The sequence below is a fragment of the Pan troglodytes genome, chromosome 4 (genome assembly GCF_028858775.2).
Source record: "Pan troglodytes isolate AG18354 chromosome 4, NHGRI_mPanTro3-v2.0_pri, whole genome shotgun sequence".
Classification (NCBI taxonomy): domain Eukaryota; kingdom Metazoa; phylum Chordata; class Mammalia; order Primates; family Hominidae; genus Pan; species Pan troglodytes.
Window position 1 is genome coordinate 72,531,200 of NC_072402.2, and position 12,135 is coordinate 72,543,334.

Below are 12,135 nucleotides of genomic sequence, written 5' to 3' on the forward strand. Positions count from 1 at the left end.
ATGGATTTTATAAATTGGCTTCACAAGTTCTTAAGCCTCCAGAATTCTGTGCATGTGTAGGTCTATTTTTTTTTTCTCTAGAAGAAGATTCTGATTCTTAAAGGGGTTCAGAGACTACCACAATAGTAAGGGTTGTTAATTTTTGATACCCACATAGATTTGACTTAAGCAGAAAATTTTGTACCTGTTTCTCTCCTTTTTCTAGGAGCGTGGGGTAGAGAGTCTGTTTTTACAAAGTTATTCTTGGTAAAACACATGTGGAGTTGCCACATTTGAGTTAAATATTTTGATATTACCACATATGTTTCAAATCATTAACATAACAAATTAAGGACTATAATTTTTTCGGCATTTGTTATTTTAAAATAGTTCCCATAGATCTCCAAATTATCTTTTGATGAATTTTAGTTTCATAATATAAAAAAGATAGTGTTTTCTTAACAGTATTTTTTGATATGATTCCAGGCCCATTACCAAAAAGAAGAGCTTGTCTGAGTCATTCCAGGAGAGGCTGACCAATTTTTTTCATAAGAGTTTTTAGAGTATTTTTAAATTTTCAATTTTATATTTAGCTTTTCTGTTCATTCTCTGCTTATACAACAACTGACTCCAATTAGATTTTATAGAGATTTATAAAGCAGACATGTATTTTTCGTTTTTTGTCTTCTGATATGTATTATCCACTATATACTTCAAATTATTTTTTAACCAAACGAAACACTGACTGCAGAGTCCTGCCAATTATTTCATTTTCTCATAATGCTTCAGAGCACATACAGAATATTTAAATAAAATTAAAAGTAGCAATTTATTTATTTATTTGAGACAGAGTCTTGCTGTGTTGCCCAGGCTGGAGTACAGTGGCACCATCTTGGCTCGCTGCAACCTCTGCCTCCTGGGTTCAAGTGATTTTAGTGCCTTGGCCTCCCAAAATGCTGGGATTACAGGTGTGAGCCATTATACCCTGCCAGAAGTAGCAATTTAGTTGCAATAGGAGACATTGAAAAAATTTCAGATGGTTGTTAGGACTTTGTGTAGCTTTCATAAAACAAAAATTCTTCAAACTGTGTTAAAGGCAGCTTCAAATTAAACACTAGATTATTTAACCAATTTTTGTATTGAAACTACTAGCATCTTTTATGGACCTGCAGTAACCTTTTGACATATTATGCTAACTTTTGTTTTTTTTGGCTTGATTTCAACAGTACATAATTACATTAATGTGGGTAATAAATTATGTGAGAAATATAAAAGAGATTGGAATACATTTTTAACCTAAGTCATCTTTCTAATTTAGTTTTCTTCATTAAATACAACTTTTGCTCTCCTGTTCTTATGTAAAGGAGGAAAAAGTTGGGTTGTGTAAGGCAACTAGAGTGGAGAATTTAGTGTGGTTGGATGTTCATTGGGTTTTCTTAATAACTTCTTCTTTCCCAATTTACGAGTGTCCATTAGTTCAGGAATTGAGCAACCTCTCAGGGGAAGAAAGTCGGGGAAATTATTAAAAGTGATGATCCCTTCTCCTTCCCTTGGCATGACAGTCATTTCCTTTCCACACAGTGTGTTCAAATGACCAACTATGGAAAGTATGTTTAAATAGCCGACTGCTCCCTGTTGAGTCCTGTAAAAAGGGAGAAAGTGTTATCTAAATGGAGCGTTTCTTTATTTAACTGTCAATTATGGATGGGAAGTGGATAAGAGAGAGAGGCAGGGATAACAACTGTGGAGAAAGTGCTCTGCTAGGTTCTTCTAACCCAAACCAGCAGTGCTGCAGGTGTCCAGCATGCCTCCTTCCTCCCTCAGTCTGGATAGGCATAGCTCCTTCCCTGTTAACATCATTAGGCCTCTCCATTGCTCACTGGAATAGCAGAATCTAGGTATGTTTGCACCATCTCTTTGGTTTTCTCTTTTACCTGCCTATGCTTCACCCCTGTTTACTTCCAGAGTTCTCTTTTCCAGTCACTCATTCTAACTCTAAATTCTTGCCAATTTCCCCTCCTCACTGACTTGGGTTTTCCCTTTTTGCAGCATTCATCACTTTCTGGGGAAGTCTTGTAAAAGACTTTGGGGGAACATTTGAGGTTCAGGTAGCAAGAAGCCCAGCAAGGGGAGAGTGTGTCTGTCAACAGAGAGATGACAGATGAAAACCATCTCACTAGCTGTGGGGCATTAACACAGACCAAATAAAACAATGTGCTGTCTGGCTGAGCCTGGTCCATGAGCAGAGCCTGAGCTAAGCCAATTTAAATGACTTGATCTATATTCCTGAATACTTACCAAAGGTGGCAGATTGAAGGTGAGAATCAACAGCTATAGATTTGGCATAATGTAGGATGAATTTGCAAGATTACCTGTTCATTGAAAGTCATTGACTAGGAGACCCAGATTGCATTCTGGCTGGTTCCAGATAAATTTTCCCATTGTGGGCTTTAATTTCCTAACCATAAAACAAAGGCTATAGGGAGAGGTAAAAGCGCTGGTTTCTAAAGTTCTTTTTTTAAAATTTAATTTAATTTTAAATTTTCAAAAATTTTAGGCAAATTTCATTTGGATGGTTTCTAAAGTTCTGAGCTCTAAAATTTCATGATTTTAGGACAATTTTGTCAAAATTTTCTGTTTTGTTAGCTTGCCTCTGTATTTAAAATTCCACATTCAGAGGTGATTTTGTAAAACTTATGTTGGGGAGGGACAATAAATTATGGCAGTATTAGCAGAGGAGTAATTTTTATCAGGAAGCTAGCTACAGAATGCAGCAACGTGCAGGTGAAGCTTGGAAAAAAATTGAGCTCATAAAGTACAGTGGCAGGGGATGATTTCTCTATAATAACCTGAGCCTCAAGGTGCTGGGTGTTGAGAAATGAGTAGAAGGCTGAGAGATGGAAGTCCCCAAGGCCAAACCTATATTTATGTTTTTTCAAAAAGCAGTGTGATGCTGCAAGGAAATGGAACTTCCAGACAAAGTTGCTGTGGCTTAGATGACTCACTTCAAAGGTACAACGATCAGTTTCCCCAGGATTTATGCTACTTCTCGGAAGAGAGAGAATTTGTAGAAAAAAAGCTGATGAAAATTTAGAGATCTGTTCTATAAACCTAAGAGAGGAAGGAAGCAAAAGATGCTTATGATTTCATACTACCTTCTGTAGGTTTCACAGATTTGAAATTTGAATCTACATCAAAGAAGCTGAAAAGAAAAAATTAGTCAAGGCAGATGAGCAGATCATACCACACCTCTGCCAGCAGCACCAGAAAATGAGGAACATTCAAAGTGATACTTGGGCCCAGGAAGAAATCACTTCAGTGGGGGTCAAAGAGGAGAGGCTGTACAGGCAAGGGGCCTGGGCCTGGTATCAGATAGATTGGAAATGAAACCTCGCTCTCCCCTCTTAACTGTGCATTTAGGCAAGGGGCTTCACTTCTGTAAGTTTCAATTTTGTTCTCTGTAAGATAGGGGTTGCTATGTACTCCTTAAAGTTGGGAAGTGAAATGAAATAACTTGAGAAGAACGAGATATCACTTGTTTTCAAAGAGTTGTTACTCATATCATTAGCAGGAAGACCCTGTCCTTAGGTGGACACGTTACATTTGAAAAATGAAAAAGTTATTCCCAATAATACTGGTTAGTGTGAGACTAACACCTCAAGATTGGCTTTGCTAGCTTCAGTTCCCTCTCACTGCCCTCTTGACAGAGGAAGAAGTGAGCCATGAGCAGGATTTGCCAGTGTCTAACGTTCAGGCATGGAGAATTCCACGTAAGGGCCCAGGATCTCTAAGTTTCCAGAAAGTTCTGGGAGATATTTCACAATCTCAACATGATCCCTTGGGCACAGGATTCTCTCTCCCTTTACATGCGTTAGTGAAGTCCAAATTGTGGTCTAATATCACATACATAGGAAATCCCATCATGTGAGTTTTTAAAATGTGAAGGGGCAGAATTCTGAAGAATTATATCTTAGACTATGCACACTTCAGTATGAGTGAGTCGCATGTGACAATGTGCTGACAGTGATGACCTTCCATTTGTGTGCTAAAGTGACTTCCTGTGCATTAGCAAGGTTGGAATTAGATTATTTGAGTTGCACTTTCTAAAGTTCTTTATGTCTTACACATGAATTGATTGTGCTTTCCTATACTTCTGAAGCCATTTACCCTACCCAAAAAATAATTTAAGCCAAGTGTTACTGTCTCTTATTGCAAACAGAACATACGATTTGCACAATGAGATTTTATTGCTTGGCGTACATGACTTTAGCGTGCTTTAGTGTGAAGTAAGTTTTCCAAGCCTAGAGGATTTGGCATGTATAAGAGATTGAAGTTTTCATTTTAGGTACCCCCTCCCCCAAGTGTCTCCAAAGATGAGGGAGATGATTGATACACTAACAGATGTTTTGTTAACGTCACATTTCCAGAACTCTTCTTACTCAGGCTAATAGCATTGCATCTGGTTAGCTGTACTTACCCTTTTCAGCTTGTAATTTTCCTTTCGCTAAATTATTATTGACATCAACAAGAGGCAGACTTCCTCAGCGTTGTGTAGAACACTGAAGCATGCCTAAAACAACACAGGGCATAGAGATATCTTTTCTATTTATTTAAATTTCAATCTCTTTTGACACGAGGTCTCACCTTCAATCCAAAACACTTCAGCCTTCCTGGCTAAGAGGGCTAAATGTGCCCAAGGCAAAGAAGCTGCTGTTTTCTTCTCTTCCGTGTTTCTCACTTCCTTCCCCTCTTTGATTCTATAGTGGGCTTAATGGTAGCCACAGAAAGCTGTGTCTGTGTTTTATGTCTTAATTCCTGGAACCTGTGAATGTGACCTTATTTGGTAAAATGGTCTTTGCAGATGTCATTAAATTAAGGATCCTGGGAGAGGGAGCTTATCCTGGGCTATTCAATCACATGTATCTTTTAGGGTACAGGTGCATAGGAGACACACATGGAAGAGGAGGAGGCAATGGGACTGCAGAGGCAGAGAGGACAGTGATGAGGCCAGAAATCAAGGATTGTCAAGATCAATCAGAAACTTGAAGAGGCAAGGGGAGGATTCTGCCCTAGAGCTTTTGGAAGAAGCATAGCTTTGCTGAGAGCTTGATGGTGGGCTTCTGCCTCCAGAACTGAGAGAGAATGCATTTCTGTTGTTTTAGGCTTCCCAGTTTGTGTAATGGGTTGCAAAGGATAGTAGTATAGCTCCTTTTCACTTTCTTTTCTGCCTCATTTCAGTTTTTCTATCCTTTTCTGCATTTGTCCATTTATCTGTCTCTCTCTCTCTCCCTCTGTCTTGTTGTACCATTGCCAAGACAAAGTACATAACAATAATTAATGCATGTGGGTATGATTGGACTTTTTTGCAAAGTTGATTTTGACTGTTAAGCCAACTGACCATGTTTTCAATATTAATGAAAATACAAATTACTTGGCAGTTTTGTTAAAAATGCAGAATCCCAATGTCCACCCTAACACATTTCTGATTTTACTGGTCTGATATGTGACCTGTGAACCAGTATTTTTTAACAAGAATCTGGGGGATTCTTTTATAGATGGCCAACAATCCATACTTAGGAAAGATTAAAGTAAGGCATGGTTCCCTTTGTCTGCTATCAAGAACTGATGTATATTTGTGGTATAGGGTTGTCAGTCTAAAATCCCATTACAATCCAGGAAGTAGTGCCTATAGAATACCAAATCCCAGGCCTCTGTAAAAATATAAGTAACCTGAAAAAGATTTAGTTAGACTCACATTTAACAATTCACAGTGGCTAATTCAAGGAAATGAGGGTGGTTCCTTAACCTTTGAGTAGAAAGCTTGGTTGGGGAGGGGTAGCATAACATTTCCCAGCATGTTCCTTATTGCCACTGACTGGGAGTGGATTCTAGACAGGCCTGGCAGGCCCACGTTCCCACACACTGGGCCAATTTTTGTTCCTGGCTCAGGGCTGTGCTTACTTAGAGGGGTAATGGCTTTGTCTGTTTTGCTCCTCAGTGGGATACATCTCCCATCTATTTTGTTTAGGAACTCTAAACACAGTCCAAAGGGAAGCTCAGCTGTGGAACTCTGAATAGGATCTGGCTAGAAGCAGCCCCAACACACTTTTTTTTTTTCACTCTTCTCATAGTCGTTTTCAGACCTGGGAGGTTTTTCAGAAGACTTGGTGCTGCAGGCTGTTGCCTGAAACCACTCATCAAGGAGCATGTCCACCTCTTACTTCTTGGCTGGCTGTAAACTCTCGTACATTCAGCACAGAAAGTGGAGGCTGAAGAGGGTCATCAATTTGTGCCTAAAGGAGGCCATTGTTTACCCCTTATGAAAGCAATGGGAAGCAGAGTCTTTTTCTCCTACTTCCCAGAAACAGAGTAAGCATACCCTTATGAATGAGAAATGCTGGTGTGTTAGGCAAGTTTCTTATAAGAACCCCATTTCATCTTGTCTTTACTCTTTCTGGATGCCTTCAGCTTATACTGCCCTTATCTCTTCCCTACCTCCTGATAGCTCTCCTCAGATATTTGACATGGTTTCCTGATGATGGCCTGTCTTGACTCATTGTTTAATTGCTGTGCAGTGCTCAAACTTCTCCTTCAGGCAAACAGAGTAAACACACAGCACATTCTTTACAAATTGATTTAAAGTCTTGGTCTCTATAAACATGCGTGTGCAAGTATCTTTTTTGCATAATGACATATTTTTCTCTGGGTAGATACCCAGTAGTGGGATTGTTGGATCAAATGTTAGTTCTACTTTTAGTTCTTTAAGACGTCTCCACAATGTTTTTCATAGTGGTTGTAATTCACAATTGCAAAAATATAGAACCAACCTGAATGCCCATCAATCAATGAGTGGATAAAGAAACTTTGGTGTATATATATGATATATATATCATATATATATATTACATAGGCTACCAATAAGTGTCTGCTGTCCCCCTAAATTATACAATTACCCTTTTAATTCCTACAAAATAAAGTTCATATACCTACTAGGATATATATATATATGATATATATATAACACATATATATGATATATATATAACACATATATATGATATATATATCATATATATATGATGGAATATTACTCAGCCATAAAAAGGAATGAATTGTATTCACAGCAACCTGCATGGGATTGGAGACTATTATCCTAAGTGAAATAACTCAGGAATGAAAATGAAACATAGTATGTTCTCACTCATAAGTGGGAGCTAAGCTATGAGGATGCAAAGGCATAAGAAGGGCACAAGGGACTTTGGGGACTCAGTGGGAAAGAGTGGGAAGGGGGTGAGGGATAAAAGACTACAAATTGGGTTCAGTGTATACTTCTTGGGTGATAGGTGCACCAAGTTCTCAAAAATCACCACTTACTCATGGAACCAAATACCACCCGTTCCCCAAAAACCTATGGAAATAAAAAATTTAAAAATAAATAAAGTCTTTGGTCTCTTAAGAAGCTGAACTTTAAAGTATGGTGTTTCCTACCTATTCATTAAACAGTGTTTCTCAAACTTTATCGGAAAGATTTGTTATAACAGATATCACTGAGTCACACTCCCTGAGTTTCTGATTATGATTCTGCTAGAATTTGCATTTCTAACAAGTTCCCAGCAGCTGCTGCCAACCGTGGAACCACCCTTGGAAAATCACTGCTTTAGGGAATCTGTCTTTTTTACTTTGCTTTATACTTTCTGATACAAAAGCTTGTATTTTATATCCTTTGAGAAATAAAGATGTCTTTGTTTGCAACTCAATTACCCAGAGTGCAAAATGGGTGATAAGCCAAGCAAATGTGATAAGTACTTCTCTAAGTGTAATGATGCTTTAAAAACAGCCAACCATGACTGAGTGCTCACTTGCAAATGGTGGTTCCTTTGCAACTCGGTAGGCTGCCTCAGGTGTCATGCTCAGCTTTCCATCTCCTGCTTTTTGGCCTACAACTATTTTCCTATGGGCAGGCCCTCAATCTCAAGTTACATGTTCTGACCACATTCCATTTTGTTTTACTCCAATCCTCAGGGAGCTATCTTCAGCATACCATACCTAAGGACTCTCACGGATTTGAGAAAATTTAAAAATCGTCTCTCTTCCTCCCAGTGTCAACTTTAAAACACATGAGTATCATGTGCTTTAAAGTATAATGTATATATACTCATATAGTATAATGAGTGTCTTAATGTGTATTGTGCACTTTTAATTCCAGGCAAGACTCTTCAGGTTAACATTACCTTCTTATTCCTATCCTCATAAGTGTTTGTGAGCTAGATTGCAGAAAACTTGACATTCAAAAGCCCTTGCTCTTTGAAAGAGAAAACGTATTGTGAGAAAATATACATTCATTTTGATGAATGAAGCAGAATTGGATGAGATCAAAAGTTTTGGTTAATCCGTACTATTGTGGGACATAAGTACAACCCTCAAAGTTTCTACTATTTCCAAGTCTTTGTTCCTTGTTAGGCTTCTCAGGGCAAGTTTGATCCCTGGATGAACCTGTCCCCTCAACTTCAATGTTATCTGCTTAATAGATCAGACATTATAAAGTTTCTTCTTTTTCCTGAATTTCTATTGAATCTAATGCCTTTGTCACTCATTGTGCAATGTCTGGCTCTTCATTCTTTGCATGTGGAGACTGACTGGCCTACCTCTCTGCACATAGTAGGCTTCACAGGTATAAATTTGCAAATGTTTAGTTTTTTTTCCCTATCATAAGATTAAAATGATCAAATAATGAGACTAAAAGAAAACAGAGAACTAACAAAGAGAAAGACTAATATTGTAATTAGTAAGCAGAAAAGAAGCAAGAGTCTTTAAAAAAGACATCTTGCTTGGAATAGGTTGTGAAAACAGCTGCTCCAGAAACTACCACTCATATGTCCAGAACTAATAAAACTATTCTTCAGCTGTTTTTCATTGAAAAAAATGAGAAGAGGAGATTGCAAAACAAAAACAAAAACAAAAACAAAAAACTGTGCACAAGTAACTACTCCAGACGAAGCTCCGGGCATTCTAAATTCTTTGAAAGAAATACACCCTAAAAATGTCATAAACGAAATCTCAGCTCCTCTTCCTTCTCTCAAATCCTTTACATCTCAAGATAAAGTAATACAAATTTCAGACTTGTAATGCAGGTTTTATTTTTATTTCTAATCATTTGTAATTAGGGAGATTTTTTTGTTTAGTACAATCTGTCCGGCCAGTAACTTCCATGTGCCAAGCATAGAGTGGCGTCCTTGGGCCTGTAAAAGGGAGTAGTAATTAGAACTGGATGAATCCCATTTGACAGAATGGTCCGATGTCAGGTCCACACCCTTGTTCTTGAAATTCAGAGAAAAGTTAAATTGGTACAAAAATAAATTCTCTTGAAACATTTCCTCCCTGGACTTGACATTTTGGTGCTCGGGTTCTTTTGATGTTTAGCACCGAACATTGAGGAGTAAATAACAATGGGAACCCTTCTGAGAACACCACATAAACATGGTAATTTATAAAGCAGATGCTGCTAAATGCCCAGCAGTCTGACATTTTAGACTGTTGTTGGAGGTTGGAGTGTTCTTTATGCTCTTGGTTTGCAACTGCAATGTTCATCACCTGCTCTGTTAACTGAGGGTCTGGAGTAGTAAAGACATATCCCGTCAAATGTGAAGGCTATCTTACATTTGGCACTGGTTGCACAGTTCACTAACAGAGAGATTTAAACTGTATATGTTTGTATGCCGCGTGTATATAGCTTAAAAATAACAATTACAAATATAATGTGCTTGAGGTCTTCAGAAAAAAAATATTTAAAAAGGAAAGAATGCCAGAGCTGGAACGCTCTTAGAGTTCATGCTTTTTTTTTTTTTTTTTTTTCAGCCAGTCATTATAGGTTAAAAAAAACTGATGTCAAGAAAAGGAAATGATTTGTTCAGGGCCTCACAGTTTTCTGCCACTTTCTATTTAGAACCCCAATGAGATATCAGTGACTTTCATTCTCTGCTGTATCATTGCCAACACTTTTTAAAAATGAGGCAGAAAAGAGGGCCATGAATCAGGCTGAAGAGTCCAGATGAAGAGGATTAGTTGTTGCAGAAAGAGCTGCATGTATCAGAAAGAACGCCTGTAGTAGTGGCACAAGGGTGCCTGCCCCATCCTGCTCAGCTGGAGCCACCACCAGCGATTGCTGGTAGAAACAATCTGCACTGTGTCCAGGGAAGCATTTCTCCTTCATCTCAACCTTATGCTTGTTCCCATTTACCAAGATATCTAAAGTTGTTTTTCCCTCCCCAGGGTCAGAAATGCTTACTCCCATTTAAGATGAGTTTTTAAAAGTTGACAACTCCATGTCCAAGACTAGATAACAAAACTCTTTCCCAAAGGTCAAAATCCAACAGAGCAAATCTTGCTCATGGCACAAGGTGGGATTCTGATTACTTTTTCAAAGACAGTGAACCAAGAGTGAAATGGAGGGAGGAGTCGTGCAAACCAAATGCAGACACCCAAAAAAATAACCAGACTGTCAGAACCACAATGTGGACCTAGAGCTTCATTCAGCACTTTTCTCAGTCTCTCAAACCTTTGACATTTTTTTTTTTTCTGACCAAATGTAGGAAAATAAGTCTCCCAGAACAGAGAGCAGAATATATTTTCCAAAACATTAGATTAGGCAGGCTGACTGGGGATCAAAGCAGCTCTTAATGGGATATGGGATTAATGATAAGGCTCTCTAGTAAAGAAAAAAAAATTAGCTGAAGTTGAATTCAAGGTCAAGATAACCTAACATTATCCTAGAAAAAGTTAACTTCCTCAATCAGTCTTTGTCTGAAAGGTTTTGAATAAAAATAATAGCATGCAATTAGTAAATAGATATTTTAGGAATCCCCAAAGATTTGAAGACATGAAGTTTCTTTTTTATATAAAAAACATTAGGGTAGAGTGCAAACTCAGGCCCCCACTACCATAAATTATGCACTCCAGCATCTCACATTTGGGGGAATATCAGGAATCAGCACCTCGGAGGCAATGGTTAAGCCTCACTCTGGGAAAACCACCTTTGTGATCATGGGATCTCTCCTGCCAGGTAAATATTACACATGAGGTGCCTTGAAAAAAGAAAATTTAAGAAATGAATGGAATCAAGTACCTTATCTCGTAAAAAACTATAATACTATTGAGTGGGAGGAGGACAAGAACTGTGTAGAAAAAACATTCTTAAGTTGGGAATATTTTAGTATGATGGCAAAATATGAATGAAACTTAACCTTGATAAAGAAAATGAAACTACGATAAAAGAAAATATTTTATTTTTCTAGGGTTAGAGTTCACAGAATATAGCAGGCATCTGGGAATATCTTCCAGTAAGAGAGTTCATGGGAAGTATGTATGCAAAGTGATGGAAGTTCCCATTTACTGGCACTTGCTGTGGGTCAGACTCTGGGTTACGAGTTTACAAATGATACCTAATTTAATCCTTAAAACAACCCAGTGAGTCAGGTGTTTTCACTTGTATTTTACAGGTAAAGAAAATAGAGGTTTAGAAAGGTGAAATAACATGTCTAAAATATTACAGCTAGCGAGTATAGGAGCTAGAATTCTAGTTCTTATCTGTCTAGCTCCAAACTTTTTACTTTAACTGCTGGGTTGCTGTGTCTGTATCCCTCGTCTTCTTTAACCATTTCTTCTTTAACCAAGTTCAATCCAAACACCTATCAGAAATATCTGTAAATCTGGAAAGTTAAACCAATTCTTTATTTTATTTTATTTTTGAGACAGAGTCTCACTCTGTTGCTCATGCTGGAGTGCAGTGATGGGCAACACTGCAGCCTTCACCTCCTGGGCTCAAGTGATTCTCCCACCTCTGTTTCCTGAGTCGTTGGGACTACAGGTGCACCCCAATATGCCTGGGTATTTTTCAGAACTTTTTTTTTTTTTTTGGAGAAACAGGATCTCACTATGTTGCCTAGGCTGGCCTTGAACTTTTCAGCCCAACTGATCCTCCTGCCTTGGCCTTCCAAAGTACTGGGATTAGAGATGTGAGCCACCATACCCAGCTAAACCAATTCTTTTACATTTCTCTGGGCTGGATTTGATAGTTACTAATCAAAACACTGTAACCCTGAAATAGATTGAGATTTAAAATACATTTAAATTACACAATGTTTTGCATATATATGTAAA

The 12,135-nt window shown here is 38.0% G+C and overlaps 1 non-coding gene across 1 annotated transcript; it reads right to left on the reverse strand.

Moving 5' to 3' along the window:
* Positions 1-10,884: 10,884 nt before the first annotated feature.
* LOC112209383 (U1 spliceosomal RNA) lies at positions 10,885-11,046 on the reverse strand. Its single transcript, XR_002944118.1, has one exon. It is a non-coding gene; the product is annotated as a U1 spliceosomal RNA (small nuclear RNA).
* Between the last annotated feature and the right edge of the window lie 1,089 nt (positions 11,047-12,135).